Source organism: Mobula birostris, chromosome 1 (genome assembly GCF_030028105.1).
Source record: "Mobula birostris isolate sMobBir1 chromosome 1, sMobBir1.hap1, whole genome shotgun sequence".
NCBI lineage: Eukaryota > Metazoa > Chordata > Chondrichthyes > Myliobatiformes > Myliobatidae > Mobula > Mobula birostris.
In genome coordinates, this window is record NC_092370.1 from 158,008,229 (window position 1) to 158,024,447 (window position 16,219).

At 42.4% G+C, this 16,219-nt stretch overlaps 1 long non-coding RNA gene across 1 annotated transcript in view; it reads left to right on the forward strand.

The window, feature by feature from the left end:
* Positions 1–289: 289 nt before the first annotated feature.
* Positions 290–16,219, forward strand: part of LOC140201153 (uncharacterized) — a 76,074-nt gene continuing 60,144 nt past the window's right edge. The window contains exon 1 of the long non-coding RNA XR_011886785.1: positions 290–366. This is a non-coding gene — a long non-coding RNA (uncharacterized lncRNA). The remainder of the gene's footprint in view (positions 367–16,219) is intronic.

Consider the following 16,219-nt stretch of genomic DNA (forward strand, 5'->3'; position numbering starts at 1 on the left):
ACAGCTAAAATTGAAAGTTGATATTATAATTCTAAGAAAGTTAGACCTGTGTTGTGTAAAATAATAGATCGTGTTGTAGAGGATTCAGGATACTGGAGCGGCGAGCTCTAATGGATCAAATGGCTGCCTCATATCCTAAGTCAAATTTGAAGTCCAGGTTCACTATAAAAATAGGCAAAACTTGTTTGATCTTACTTACCAACCTCTGCAAATGTGCATGTTATAATCCTTTATCAAGGTCTTGTTTGGATAGCTTTTCAGTACATATGATGTGATTCTTTTCATTTCAGGTATGCTATTATATCTGGCCAACAGGCTGACCGTGAGACTGTCCAGAATCGAATCAAAGCCGGATATACTTTCAAGGTAGGGCAAGTTATAACAGATGTTTTGTCCACAAAGAGAATGTGGTGTTTTTAGAGTAGTAACAATGATCTGCAAAACTAATTTCTGCCTTTTGGCAATACAGTAAACATCCTTGGCAGACAGCAGACCAAACTCATATGTTACTGCTGGATTTTGTGCTGTCCAAGGACATCATGAAGTGAGAAAAGTAGGTGAGGATTGCTGAACTGAATACCAAAAGCTATTCTTTACAATATTGCAGAGATATAATATCAAGAACATTGCCATGGAAGATTCTAGATCTTAAGCCAGTACACCATATTTATGCCAGGAGCTATTGCAGCTGTCCTTGAAGACTACTTTAATCCAAAAATATTACATGAGATATTAGTAAAAGTTCCAAACTCATCATGCCTTTATGTGACCAACCTTATTGCAGCTGATTACCAAAGTTCATTTGGAGCATTTACTTTCAATCAATTGGCTATGGTTATTCAGTTGTACCTTAAATCATCTGGAGCAATCGCCATGCCTCCGGGGACTATAGCTGCTCCTAAAACATAGTGAAACTAGTCTGTTAGAATAGAAGTCATTGCTTACCATTTCTCATTTGATAGTAATGTGTTGTTATACTACTTCATCAATATGCAATGGCAATCTTATGACATCACCTCCATCATACGCACTCAGTTTATTTATTATATCCTGGTTGCGGTGCAGTTTATTTTGTACATCTTTTAAATTCACAACACATCAATATCATTTAATGCCCACTTCCAGGTAAGGCAACCCTCCTTTTTGAAGGACTGCAGTCAGTTCTTGACTCAGTGATGGAGGATTAGTGACATACCTCCAAGTCATCGTAGGGGAACTCAGAGATTATAGTAGTCCCTTGTTCAGTCTGCCATTGTGTTTCCAATGTAAAGGTTAAAGACTTGTTTAATGCTCTAGCAGAAGTTTCTTCTATTCATTCTAAATGAAGCAACAATTGTGTGTCAATGGTGGAGGAGTGGTTGTTTAAGGTGGTGGATGGGTACCAATGAGTGCACGATGTCAAGTATCTCAGCTGCATGCATCTGTATTACATCACATTACTTGTGGGAATCAAGTAATGAACGGTATTTTCAGAATATCATATTTCAAAATGTTCCAGCACAGTATTTGAATTTCTGGTCTTTGAAGATCCACAGAATTTCTTGGGTAAATCAATACAAGCAAATGCCACTAAGAGTCAAAGATAGACGAATAATCCCTCTTTAATAACCATATAACAATTACAGCACGGAAACAGGCCATCTCGGCCCTTCTAGTCCGTGCCGAACTCTTACCCTGTCCTAGTCCCACCAACCTGCACTCAGCCCATAACCCTCCATTCCTTTCCTGTCCATATATCTATCCAATTTAACTTTAAATGACAACATAGAACCTGCTTCAACTACTTCTGCTGGAAGCTCATTCCACATAGCTACCACTTTCTGAGTAAAGAAGTTCCCCCTCATGTTACCCCTAAACTTTCGTCCTCTAATTCGCAATCCATGTCCTCTTGTTTGAATCTTCCCCACTCTCAATGGAAAAAGCCTGTCCATGTCAACTCTATCAATCCCCCTCATAATTTTAAACACCTCTATCAAGTCCCCCCTCAACCTTCTACGCTCCAAAGAATAAAGACCTAACTTGTTCAACCTTTCTCTGTAACTTAGGAGATGAAACCTAGGCAACAAACCTGAGGCACACCGCTACATGCCGTCCTCCAATCTGACACACAGTTATCCACCACTACTCTCTGATGTATCCCATCCAGCCACTGCTGAATCCATTTTACTACTTCCATATTAATGCCTAACAATTGAACCTCCCTAACTAACCTTCCGTGTGAAACCTTGTCAAAGGCCTTACTGAAGTCCATATAGACAACATCCACCGTTTTACCCTCGTCAACTTTCTTAGTAACCTCATCAAAAAATTTAATAAGGTTTGTCAAACATGACCTTCCACGCACAAATCCATGTTGACTGTTCCTAATCAGACCCTGTCTATCCAGAAAATTATATATACCATCTCTAAGAATACTTCCCATCAATTTACCCACTACTGACGTCAAACTCACAGGCCAATAATTGCCAGGTTTACTCTTAGAACCCTTTTTAAACAATGGAACCACATGAGCAATATGCCAATCCTCTGGCACCATTCCGTTTCTAATGACATTTGAAATATTTCTGTCAGAGCCCCTGCTATTTCTACACTAACTTCCCTCAAAGTCCTAGGGAATATCTTGTCCGGACCCTGAGACTTATCCACTTTTATATTCCTTAAAAGTGCCAGTACTTCCTCTTCTTTAATTGTCATACTTTCCATAACTACCCTACTTGTTTCCTTTACCTTACACAATTCAATATCCTTCTCCTTAGTGAATACCGAAGAAAAGAAATTGTTCAAAATCTCCCCCATCTCTTTTGGCTCCGCACATAGCCGTCCACTCTTATTCTCCAACAGACCAATTTTATCCCTCACTATCCTTTTGCCACTAACATAACTGTAGAAACCCTTTGGATTTATTTTCAACTTATTTGCCAAAGCAGCCTCGTATCTTCTTTTAGCTTTTCTAATTTCTTTCTTAAGATTCTTTTTACATTCTTTATATTCCTCGAGTACCTCATTAACTCCAAGCTGCCTATATTTATTGAAGATCCCTCTCTTTTTCTGAACCAAGTTTCTAATATCTCTTGAAAACCATGGCTCTCTCAAACTTTTAACTTTTCCTTTCAACTTAACAGGAACATAAAGATTCTGAACCCTCAAAATTTCACCTTTAAATGACCTCCATTTCTCTGCTACATCCTTCCCATAAAACAAATTTTCGCAATCCACTCCTTCTAAATCCTTTTGCATCTCCTCAAAGTTAGCCTTTCTCCAATCAAAAATCTCAATCCTAGGGCCAGCCCTATCCTTCTCCGTTATTACACTGAAACTAATTGTATTGTGATCACTGGACCCGAAGTGCTCCCCAACAAATACCTCCGTCATCTGCCCTGTCCCATTCCCTAACAGGAGATCCAACACTGCCCCTTTTCTAGTTGGTACCTCTATGTATTGCTTCAAAAAACTATTCTGCTCACATTTTACCAACTCCAAACCATGTCCTTGCTTATGACCAATGTGTCACAATAGTGAAAAAGGCCAAATCTTGAGATAATGCTTGTTGTAAATTAAAATAGAGATCACCTCAGTAATGGCTTAGCAGTTTCATACTTGGATCAAATCAGAAGGGATCAAAGCAGTCCCTTTGAATATTAACCACACTAGCTGTAGATTATTCAGTTGGTCTGAAGTTCAATCTAAAATCAACATGATCTAAATTGGTTATAGGTAGCGATTTACATAATGGGGAAATAGCGATAAATTCTGAGGAATCTTGAAAAATGATCTACATTAGATTCCAGTTAATTGGAGCAGATCGAGACCAGTACATTTTGGCCCAATTAAACAGCTGCCCTGATTAGTTGAAGTTTCATGGAAGTAATTAAAAAGGTATTAAAAAAAAAGAAACTACCATTTAAAAGAGTAATAAATTATGTATTTCAATAAAATACAGAACTAATTAGAGTTCTACAAATGTGATTACAGTGCTAAAAAATTGTGTATTAGCTCTTAATAATTATTGATGGAGGAACCTGGTGTACGCTGCTGTGTATGGGTATCCAGAGAGGGGTAGCAGCTCCAGTGAAAGGGCTAGTCGTGTCAATTCTTGGGTAGTTCACTCACATTTGGTCCCATTGGACACTCACCTCTCAACTGTGGCTCCAAGTAGCTATTGCATGCGACAATAGCCATACCCCAGTACACCACTTTGACAGGTGGGCTAAATCAGGTGAGGATAGCTGGCAGGTATCATACCCCAGTCAAATAGGGACATTTCAAGTAAAGTCAGCTCCAATGGACAGGGCAGAGGAGATCAATAGTGAGATCCAACAGCCAAGAAGGCGATGACAGTGAAACATGTGCATGGAGAGTGAAGTGCATGATAAGCACAGAAGAAGTCATGGTTGTCCAGTGTGACCGTGGAAGACGCCAGTTTGTGGTGATAACTCATACTACTGGACCCGGACATTCCGAGGTTGAAAGAGTAGAATTGTCCCAGTGCAATGGTTTTTTCACTTTTGAAAAATCTCCAGCACAGGTTTCGCTGTCAACGTTGGATACAACAGACAACCAACATACTGTTGTTCTTTTTAAAAACCAACAGGAGGAGTAATGATCTTTCAAGAATTGCTAGATTCTGCAATGGTTCCAGAGGGCTGAAAAATTGCTAATGTCACTCCATTCTTTAAGAAGGGAGGGAGGCAGAAGAAAGGAAATTATCGGTCTGTTAGCGGAAGCTGTTGGAGTCCTTTATTAAGGATGAGGTTTCAGGGTACTTGGAAGCGGGTGATAAATTAGGCCGAAGTCAGCATTGTTCCCTTAAGGGGAAATCTTGCCTGACAAACCTGTTGGAATTCTTTGGGGAAATAACAGGCAGGATAGACAAAGGAGAATATGTGGATGTTCAAGCAACACACATCAAAGTTGCTGGTGAACGCAGCAGGCCAGGCAGCATCTCTAGGAAGAGGTGCAGTCGACGTTTCAGGCCGAGACCCTTCGTCAGGACTAACTGAAGGAAGAGTGAGTAAGGGATTTGAAAGTTGGAAGGGGAGGGGGAGATCCAAAATGATAGGAGAAGACAGGAGGGGGAAGGATGGAGCCAAGAGCTGGACAGGTGATTGGCAAAAGGGGATACGAGAGGATCATGGGACAGGAGGTCCGAGAAGAAAGACGGGGGGGGGACGGGACCCAGAGGATGGGCAAGAGGTATATTCAGAGGGACAGAGGGAGAAAAAGGAGAGTGAGAGAAAGAATGTGTGCATAAAAATAAGTAACAGATGGGGTACAAGGGGGAGGTGGGGCCTAGCGGAAGTTAGAGAAGATGATGTTCATGCCATCAGGTTGGAGGCTACCCAGACGGAATATAAGGTGTTGTTCCTCCAACCTGATGTGGATGTTGTTTATTTAGATTTGCAGAAGGCCTTTAACAAGGTGCCACACATGAGGCTACTTAACAAGAGAAGAGCCCATGATATTACAGGAAAATTACTATCACAGATAGAAGATTGGCTGATTGGCAGGAGGCAAAGAGTCAGAAAAAAGGAATAAAGGGGGCCTATTCTGGTTGGCTGCCAGTGACAAGTGGTGTTCCACAATGGCGGGGGGGGTGGGGGGTGGAGGTGGTATTGGGACTGCTTCTTTTCAGGTTATATATCAATGATTTGAATGATGGAATTGATGACTTTGTGGCCAAGTTTTCCAAGGATACAAAGGTAAGCGGAGGGCATGTGGTGTTAAGGAAGTAAGGAGTCTGCAGAAAGATGGACAGATTGGGAGACGAAATGCAGTGTAAGTAAGTGTATGGTCATGCACTTTGATAGAAGGAATAAAGGCATAGACTATTTTCTAAATGGCAAGAAAATTCAAAAACCAGAGGTGCAAAGGGACTTGAAAGTGTTGGTACAGAATTTCCTAAAAGTTAACTTGCAGATTGAGTTGGTGGTAAGGTAAGCAAGTGCAATGTTAGCTTTTATTTCAAGAGGACTAGAGTATAAGAGCAAGGATGTGATGTTGAGGCTTTATAAGGCATTGATCAGACCACACTTGGAGTATTGTGAGTAGTTTTGGGCCTCTTATCTAAGAAAATATGTGCTGGCACTAGAGAGGATCCAGAGGATGTTCACAAGAATAATTCTGGGAACGACAGGGTTAACGCATCAGGACCGTTTGAATGCTCTGGACCTGTAGTTGCTGGAATTTAGAAGAATGAGGGGAGATCTATCAAATATCGAACGGCCTAGACAGAGTGGATGTGGTGAGGATGTTTTCTATAGTGGGTAAGACTGAGACCACAGGGCACAGCCTCAGAATAGAAGGACGTCCATTTAAAACAGAGATTGGAAGGAATTTCTTTAGCCAGCAGGTGATGAATCTGTGGAATTCATTGTCATGGACAATTGTGGAGGCTAAGTCATTAAGTATATTTAAATCAGAGGTTGATAGGTTCTTGGTTAGTCAGGGAGTCAAAGGTTAAGAGGAGAAATCAGGGGAATGGAGTGGAGAGGAATGATAAATCAGCCATGATGGAACAGCAGAGCAGACTTGATGGGTCAATTGGCCTAATTCTGCTCCTGTGTCTTATGGTGTTCTTTTGATAAACTGTAAATGAACAAAATAATGAACTTCCTTCAAACAATGCTTTCAATGATTGCATCCTCCAAATCTTCATTGTCATTGTAACATTCAAGGTGACTGTTAATACCTTCAAATTCTTCGTACCTCCTAATTTGTTTAAGTAGTGAAATCATTTCATTTTCATTCCTGGCCATTTCTTGCATCTCCAAGACTGAATACTTCAACACAAACATGAGCAAATTATGCTATTTATAAACTGCTTGCTCTAAGAACGGTCTTACGGCCACACAAGTTCATGCAACTGACGCTAGTTAGAAACAAATCAGCAACAGTCTTCTGTCCCAGTTAAGCAACATAGTATCTCAAATATACAAAGGGAATTCCAGCTATTTTCTCAATTAATTTTTGTTCTTTAAGAATTATCCCAAATAAGCAGCTGCCCTGATTAACTGATTTACTATTAACCAGAATTCACTGTATTTACATTACTGAAGGTAGTTTTTCCCCTAGCTCATTGACTTCAAGTTATTAAACTTTAAAGCAAAATTTATAAAATAACAGTTACTTGGATGATGAAATTATGAAATGTTACCAGCACTGCGAGAGGCCATCTGGTCTCTTGAAAGAGCTGTCCAATTTATTCTTTTATTTGCTGGTCTTTTTCCCATTTTCCTGTTAAAAGTTATTATTGAATCTGTTTCCACAAGCTTTTCAGGCATTGAATTCCCAGTCATTACCATTTACTGTTATTCTTCATATATGATATACTTCATATTCAGATTCTTTTGGCATAGAGCAAGTGAAATCGGCAATCGCCTCTGATCTGGGCCGACATTTACGTGCCAGGCAGCACCTAATTAATTAGCTTGTTTATTTTGGCTTTTTTCTTAAAGATGTGCTGAGTGCGTCCCAGCTACTACTGCACCACTGCATGCTTCGCGGCCCGGAGGCTGGGGACCACTGTCTTATACAACTTCAATATAAATTCCCCAACTCCTGTGCTCAATACTTTGATTTATGAAAGCCAATGAGCAAACATTTCTCTTTACAACTCTATCAACCTGTACTGGAGGGTCTTGGCCCGATACATCGACTGTACTCTTTTCCATAGATGCTGCCTGATCTGCTGAGATCCATCCACTGACTTTCCTTCATCAACTTTCCTGGTACCCTCCTCAAGAAACTCAATAGGATTGGTTAGGCACAACCTTCCATGTACAAAGCCATGTTGAATAACCCTAATCAGGCCCTGTCTATCCAAACACTTACTTATCTGGTCCCTTAGATGAGCAATTTTTTTAATTTGTCACTAACTTGATGTGGGAATGCACTAGTAAGCATTAGAATATATATTCTGCACTTGTAGTTTTCGGAATTGTACAAGGTAAGGTTTAATATGGTACCTGAAACCCCTGTAGTACATATTTACTATTGAACTGAACTTTAATGTTTATGGACAATTTAATACTTTAAATGACTGAAGGCTTTTCTGTATAAAGTACAATTATTTAAACTTCGTAACTAAAATGATATTTCCTCCTCTAGTCCCGTGCATAAATTCAACCTATTTTCATTGCAATTTAATACCATAATGTTCTTAAAAGACATTTGAAAAAAACTTCATAGCAACTTTTTTTGTGAAGAAAATTAATTGCCTGTTTCATTTGGCACAAGGCAAGTTACAAATATATTAACAAATCAAAGGCCGGTACAGCAGAACAACACATTTGTAGGACATTCCAGAGGCTCATGATTACACTGACAAGAAATAATGTTTTCAGCTGAAATTTGAAGACTAGCAAAAGATTATTAAATAAGCATCAGATAAAAGCATTAAATGGCCAAGCTGTCATATAATATGACATATAAAGTCTAAGTAAGAACATGTATTTCAAAATATAAAGACAAATTCAAATACCTTGCATTTTTAATTAAAAACATATGCAAAAAAGTGTAAATCTTTAAAATGTGTCTGTCACTAAAAGCGTAAATGCATTCAAAGTTATAAATAATAATTCAAATGTAGTCAGTTAAATTGTATGAGACTTTGGTGTAATAGCCTAGTCCAGCAGTTCTGAATTAACTATTAAGTTATGCAATATGACTAAATAATTTTACTTGGTCAACATTTGTAGACATGGTAATGTAGTTATGCTGCTGAGCTGGTACTCCAGGACACCTAATAATCCTGAGAGCCTGAGTTCAAATATGAGATTTTGAATAGAGTTTCTTTTCTCTAGTGTTTATTGTGGCTTAGTTTATAGCACCATTACCTCTTAGATCTTTGAGTGTAATAATCTAGGCAGGTGTTACTGTCATCAATGCCATCTTTCATGGGCTTCACAAGCTAAGCCAGCATTTACTTACCCATCTTGAGTTACTGTTTAGAAGGTAGTGGTGAACTGCCTTTTTGAACGGCTGTAGTTCTTGAAGTGTTGTCAGGGAGAGAATTCCAGGATTTTGGCCTGCAACACTAAAGAAATCATGGTGATATATAATTCCAAGTCTGGATAATGCGTGACTTGGTGGGAAACTTACAGTTTGTGGTGCTCCTCTTTTTAATACCCTTGCCCTTTTAGCTTATAGAGGTGGCAGATTTGGAAGGTGCTATCTAAGGAATCTTGGAGGGTTGCTGTAGTGCATCTGGTAGATGGTGCCAACTGCTTGTTTTTGCTGATTGTTGGGTGATAGAGTGAGTTCAATCTTTTATGATGTTGAGCTTCATCAGTATTGTTGAAGATGAACCTTAGGCAAGTGGAAAGGATTTTTTCACACTCCTGAGTTGTCTTGTAAATAATAGGCAGATCTTGGGGAGTTAGGAGATGAGTTGATCACTGCAAGATTCCTAGCCTCTGACTTGCTCTTATAGCCCATTGTATATATAGCTTCTCCAGTTCAGTTTCTGGTCGATGGACCCCACAAATACTGCTCAACCTATTGAACTCCTCTGGCAGATTGTTTGTTGCTCTAGATTCCAACAGCTACAGTCTCTTGTCTCTCCCTTTTGGTTTCTAAAATATTTTGTAACATGTGTTATATAAAAATACAGTACAAAGAAGAGTCTATCTTTTATGTTTGGCTGATTGTTGTGTCATCTCAAGCACTTTGAATCTAAGTTGGCACAATTCTTGAGAGTTTACTTTTCTTAGACAGTCAAATTATCCAGGACCACTCAAAAATTGTGAGATTTTTAACATGGTTGGTACTTGCCACGGTAACTCAAAAGGCAAAATGAAAGGCATCATTATTTTAATTGTATGAAATAAAATGAACTGCTCCAATGTAAAGACAATTTATTTTCTTATAAAATTCCCCATTCTGTAGAATATTACTTACTGTAATGTTCATGCACTGGGATGGCAAAAGAAGCACCAAAATGAATGATTTCAAAGTTAGAAAGACAGATTTATCTTCATTCATTCCTGTAAGTAGTTGAACAAATTTAATGTGAAGAACAGATTAGACTGGATCTGTTGTATCTCCGTACTTCATATCAGACTAAGTAGCCCAGCAGTGTCCAATTTCCCACAGTTTTCATTACATTAATTGTGACAAAGTAACAGCAGCATCTTGTCTATTTTTTTGGAACACCAATCTGTCAGCACATTAGGGCTGATAACTGCAAGACATTTGAGGCAAAGAGGAATCTTAGCAGAAAGTGCTAGTGGGGAAATTATAAATCTGTTATGCCTCATTTTCCTGTCATAGAACATAGAATAGTACAGCACAGTACAGGCCCTTCAGCCCACTATGTTGTGCTGACCCTCAAACCCTGCCTCCCATATAATCCCCCATATTAAATTCCTCCATATACCTGTCTAGTAGCCTCTTAAATTTCAAAAGTGTATCTGCCTCCACCACTGACTCAGGCAGTACATTCCACGCACCAACCACTCTGAGTAAAAAAACCTTCCTCTAATATCCCCCTCGAACTTCCCACCCCTTACCTTAAAGCCAAGTCCTCTTTTATTGAGCAGTGGTGCCCTGGGGAAGAGGCGCTGGCTATCCACTCTATCTATTCCTCTTATTATCTTGTACACCTCTATCATGTCTCCTCTCATCCTGCTTCTCTCCAAAAAGTAAAGCCCTAGCTCCCTTAATCTCTGATCATAATGCATACTCTCTAAACCAGGCAGCATCCTGGTAAATCTCCTCTGTACCCTTTCCAATGCTTCCACCTCCTTCCTATAGTGAGGCAACCAGAACTGGACACAGTACTCCAAGTGTGACCTAACCAGAGTTTTATAGAGCTGCACGACTCTTAAACTCTATTCCTTGACTTATGAAAGCTAACACCGCATAAGCTTTCTTAACTACCCTATTTACCTGTGAGGCAACTTTCAGGGATCTGTGGACATGTACCCCCAGATCCCTCTGCTCCTCCACACTACCAAGTATCCTGCCATTTACTTGGTACTCTGCCTTGGAGTTTGTCCTTCCAAAGTGTACCACCTCACACTTCTCTGGGTTAAACTCCATCTGCCACTTCTCAGCCCACTTCTGCATCCTATCAATGTCTCTCTGCAATCTTCGATAATCCTCTACACTATCTACAACACCACCAACCTTTGTGTCATCTGCGAACTTGCCAACCCACCCTTCTACCCCCACATCCAGGTCGTTAATAAAAATCACGAAAGGTAGAGGTCCCAGAACTGATCCTTGTGGGACACCACTAGTCACAACCCTCCAATCCGGATGTACTCCCTCCACCATAAACCTCTGCCTTCTGCAGACAAGCCAATTCTGAATCCACCTGGCCAAACTTCCCTGGATCCCATCCCTTCTGACTTCCTGAATAAGCCTACTGTGTGGAACCTTGTCAAATGCCTTACTAAAATCCATATAGATCACATCCACTGCACTACCCTCATAGATGCCTGGTCACCTCCTCAAAGAACTCTATCAGGCTTGTTAGACACAATCTGCCCTTCACAAAGCCATGCTGACTGTCCCTGATCAGACGATGTTTTTCTAAATGCCCATAGATCCTATCTCTAAGGATCTTTTCCAACAGCTTTCCCACCACAGATGTAAGGCTCACTGGTCTATAATCGCCTGGACTATCCCTACTACCTTTTTTGAACAAGGGTCAACATTCACCTCCCTCCAATCCTCCAGTACCATTCCCGTGGACAACGAGGACATAAAGATCCTAGTCAGAGGCTCAGCAATCTCTTCCCTCACCTCGTGGAGCAGCCTAGGGAATATTCCGTCAGGCCCCAGGGACTTATCCGTCCTAATGTATTTTAACAACTCCAACACCTCCTCTCCCTTAATATCAACATACTCCAGAACAACAACCTCACTCATATTGCCCTCACCGTCATCAAGTTCCCTCTCATTGGTGAATACCAAAGAGAAGTATTCATTGAGGACCTCGCTCACTTCCACAGCCTCCAGGCACAACTTCCACCTTTATCTCTAATCAGTCCTACCTTCACTCCTGTCATCCTTTTGTTCTTCACATAATTGAAGAATGCCTTGGGGTTTTCCTTTACCCTGCTCGCCAAAGCCTTCTCATGCCCCTTCTTGCTCTTCTCCGCGCCTCCTTAAGCTCCTTTCTTGCTACCCTATATTCCTCAATAGACCCATCTGATCCTTGCTTCCGAAACGTCATGTATACTGCCTTCTTCCACTTGACTAGATTCTCCACCTCACTTGTCACCCATGGTTCCTTCACCCTACCATTCTTTATCTTCCTCACTGGGACAAATTTATCCCTAACATCCTGCAAGAGATCCCTAAACATCGACCATATGTCCATAGTACATTTCCCTGCAAAAACATCATCCCAATTCACACCCACAAGTTCTAACCTTATAGCCTCATAAATTGCCCTTCCCCAATTAAAAATTTTCCTGTTCTCTCTGATTTTATCTTTTTCCATGATAATGCTAAAGGCAAGGGAGCAGTGGTCACTGTCCTCCAGATGCTCACCCACTAAGTGACCTGACCTGGTTCGTTACCTAATACTAGATCTAGAATGGCATTCCCCCTAGTTGGCCTGTCAACATACTGTGACAGGAATCCGTCCTGGACACACTTAACAAACTCTTCCCCGTCTAAACTCTTGGAACTAATCAGGTGCCAATCAATATTAGGGAAGTTAAAGTCACCCACGATAACGACACTGTTATTTTTGCACCTTTCCAAAATCTGCCTCCCAATCTGCTCCTCTGTATCTCTGCTGCTACCAGGGGGCCTATAGAATACCCCCAAGAGTAACTGCTCCATTCCTGTTCCTGACTTCCACCCATGCTGACTCAAAAGAGGATCCTGCGACATTACCCACCCTTTCTGTAGCTGTAATAGTATCCCTGACCAGTAATGCCACCCCTCCTCCCCTTTTTCCTCCCTCTCTATCCCTTTTAAAGCACTGAAATCCAGGAATATTGAGAATCCATTCCTGCCCTGTAATTGATCACACCAAAATGGAGACACTTTATCTTACCTTGTGAAAATATAAGGCAGGATGTCTGTGGCACTAATTGCTTTGATGTAAATAAAGTTGGGCCTAGAACTACTTTCAGATATTACACATTTTTATATACTACTTTAGCATAGGCCAGACTCTGCCTCATGGGTCAAATTCAGTTAGGGGCACTTCTTCTGCACTGCGCCCTGAAGGCCAGCATGGGGTCCAGAGTTGGTGCCATGAAATAGGATGTTATTTTGTCATGTTTGTTTCACGTTACTTTTTTCCAACTTCCTCTTTCTGTTTCTTCTCTCTCCTTTCTGTATTCCCAATAAAGCTACCAACACCCCTTCTGATTTTATTTAAACCTTCTACAAATCGTGCCTTCTCTATATCTATACACTTCTTCCCCCTTTGCTTTTGTCCTCATTTGCCTTCCCTCTCCCCATCCTCAATGCATACAGTTCACTGTTAGTATATTTAACACAGATATGTATTCATAACATTTCCACATAAATATCATAACTACAGGCATTTAGTACTTCTAAATTCAGACTCTTACTGTGGCTGCACTTGGTGAAAGCTTACAATCAATTGTGTAACACACATCAAAGTTGCTGGTGAACGCAGCAGGCCAGGCAGCATCTCTAGGAAGAGGTACAGTCGACGTTTCAGGCCGAGACCCTTCGCAGGACTAACTGAAGGAAAAGTTAGTAAGAGATTTGAAAGTGGGAGGGGGAGGGGGAGATCCAAAATGATAGGAGAAGACAGGAGGGGGAGGGATGGAGCCAAGAGCTGGACAGGTGATTGGCAAAGGGGATATGAGAGGATCATGGGACAGGAGGCCAAGGGAGAAAGACAAGGGGCGGGGAGAACCCAGGGGATGGGCAAGGAGTATACTGAAAGGAACAGAGGGAGAAAGAGGAGAGTGAGAGAAAGAATGTGTGTATAAAAATAAATAACGGATGAGGTACGAGAGGGAGGTGGGGCATTAGCGGAAGTTAGAGAAGTCAATGTTGATGCCATTATATCCCCGTTCGAATATAAGGTGTTGTTCCTCCAACCTGAGTGTGGCTTCATCTTTACAGTAGAGGAGGCCGTGGATAGACATGTCAGAATGGGAATGGGATATGGAATTAAAATGTGTGGCCACTGGGAGATCCTGCTTTCTCTGGCGGACAGAGCGTAGGTGTTCAGCAAAGCGATCTCCCAGTCTGCGTCGGGTCTCGCCAATATATAGAAGGCCACATCGGGAGCACTGGACGCAGTATATCACCCCAGCCGACTCACAGGTGAAGTGTCGCCTCACCTGGAAGGACTGTCTGGGGCCCTGAATGGTGGTAAGGGAGGAAGTGTAAGGGCATGTGTAGCACTTGTTCCACTTACAAGGAAAAGTGCCAGGAGGGAGATCAGTGGGGAGGAATAGGGGGGACGAATGGACAAGGGATTTGCGTAGGGAGCGATGCCTGCGGAAAGCGGGGCGGGGGGGAGCGAAAGATGTGCTTAGTGGTGGGTTCCCGTTGGAGGTGGCGGAAGTTACGGAGAATGATATGTTGGACCCAGAGGTGGGGTGGTAGGTGAGGACCAAGGGAACCCTATTCCTAGTGGGGTGGCGGGAGGATGGAGTGAGAGCAGATGTGCGTGAAATGGGGGGATGCATTTGAGAGCAGAGTTGATGGTGGAGGAAGGGAAGCCCCTTTCTTTAAAAAAGGAGGACATCTCCCTTGTCGTGGAATGAAAAGCCCCCTCCTGAGAGCAGATGCGGCGGAGATGGAGGAATTGCGAGAAGGGGATGGCATTTTTGCAATAGACAGGGTGAGAAGAGGAATAGTCCAGATAGCTGTGAGAGTCAGTAGGCTTATAGTAGACATCAGTGGATAAGCTGTCTCCAGAGACAGAGACAGAAAGATCTAGAAAGGGGAGGGAGGTGTCGGAAATGGATCAGGTAAACTTGAGGGCAGGGTGAAAGTTGGAGGCAAAGTTAATAAGTCAATGAGCTCAGCATGCGTGCAGGAAGCAGCGCCAATGCAGTCGTCAATGTAGCGAAGGAGAAGTGGCGGGCAGATACCAGAATAGGTACGGACATAGATTGTTCTACAAAGCCAACAAAAAGGCAGGCATAGCTAGGACCCATGCGGGTGCCCATAGCTACACCTTTAGTTTGGAGGAAGTGGGAGGAGCCAAAGGAGAAATTATTAAGAGTAAGGACTAATTCCGCTAGACGGAGCAGAGTGGTGGTAGAGGGGAACTGATTAGGTCTGGAATCCAAAAAGAAGCGGAGAGCTTTGAGACCTTCCTGATGGGGGATGGAAGTATATAGGGACTGGACATCCATGGTGAAATTAAAGCGGTGGGGGCCAGGGAACTTAAAATCATCGAGAAGTTTAAGAGCGTGAGAAGTGTCACGAACATAGGTAGGAAGGGATTGAACAAGGGGGGATAAAACCGTGTCGAGGTATGCAGAAACGAGTTCGGTGGGGCAGGAGCAAGCTGAGGGAATAGGTCTGCCAGGACAGGCAGGTTTGTGGATCTTGGGTAGGAGGTAGAAACGGGAAGTGCGAGGTGTGGGAACTATAAGGTTGGTAGCAGTGGATGGGAGATCCCCTGAACGGATAAAGTCGGTGATGGTGTGGGAGACAATGGCCTGGTGCTCCTCAGTGGAGTCACGATAGAGGGGTAAATATGAGGAGGTATCCTTGAGTTGTCGCTGTGCCTTGGCAAGGTAGGGGTCAGTACGCCAGACTACAACAGCACCCCCCTTATCGGCGGGTTTAATAGTAAGGTTAGGATTAGTGCGGAGGGAGTGGAGAGCAGAGCGTTCGGAAGTACTGAGGTTGGAATGGGAACAAGATGCGGTGAAGTCGAGACAGTTGATGTCCCGGCGGCAGTTAGCAATAAAGAGATCCAGAGCAGGCAGAAGACCAGAGCGGGGTGTCCATGAAGAAGAGGAGGGTTAAAGACGGGAGAAGGGGTCATCGGTGGGGGTGGAAGAGTCCTTGCCGAAGAAGTAGGCTCAGAGACGGAGACGGCGGAAGAAGAGTTCCGCATCATGGCGAACGCGGAAATCGCTGTGGTGTGAGTGAAGGGGGACAAAGGTGAGGCCCTTACCGAGGACAGAGCGTTCTGCCTCCGACAGTTGAAGGTCGGAGGGGATGGTAAAGACCCAGCAGGGACCAGGAGCTGACGATGGGATCTGAGGGAGACAGGATTGCAGAATATTGGTGGGGTAAGGGGAGACGG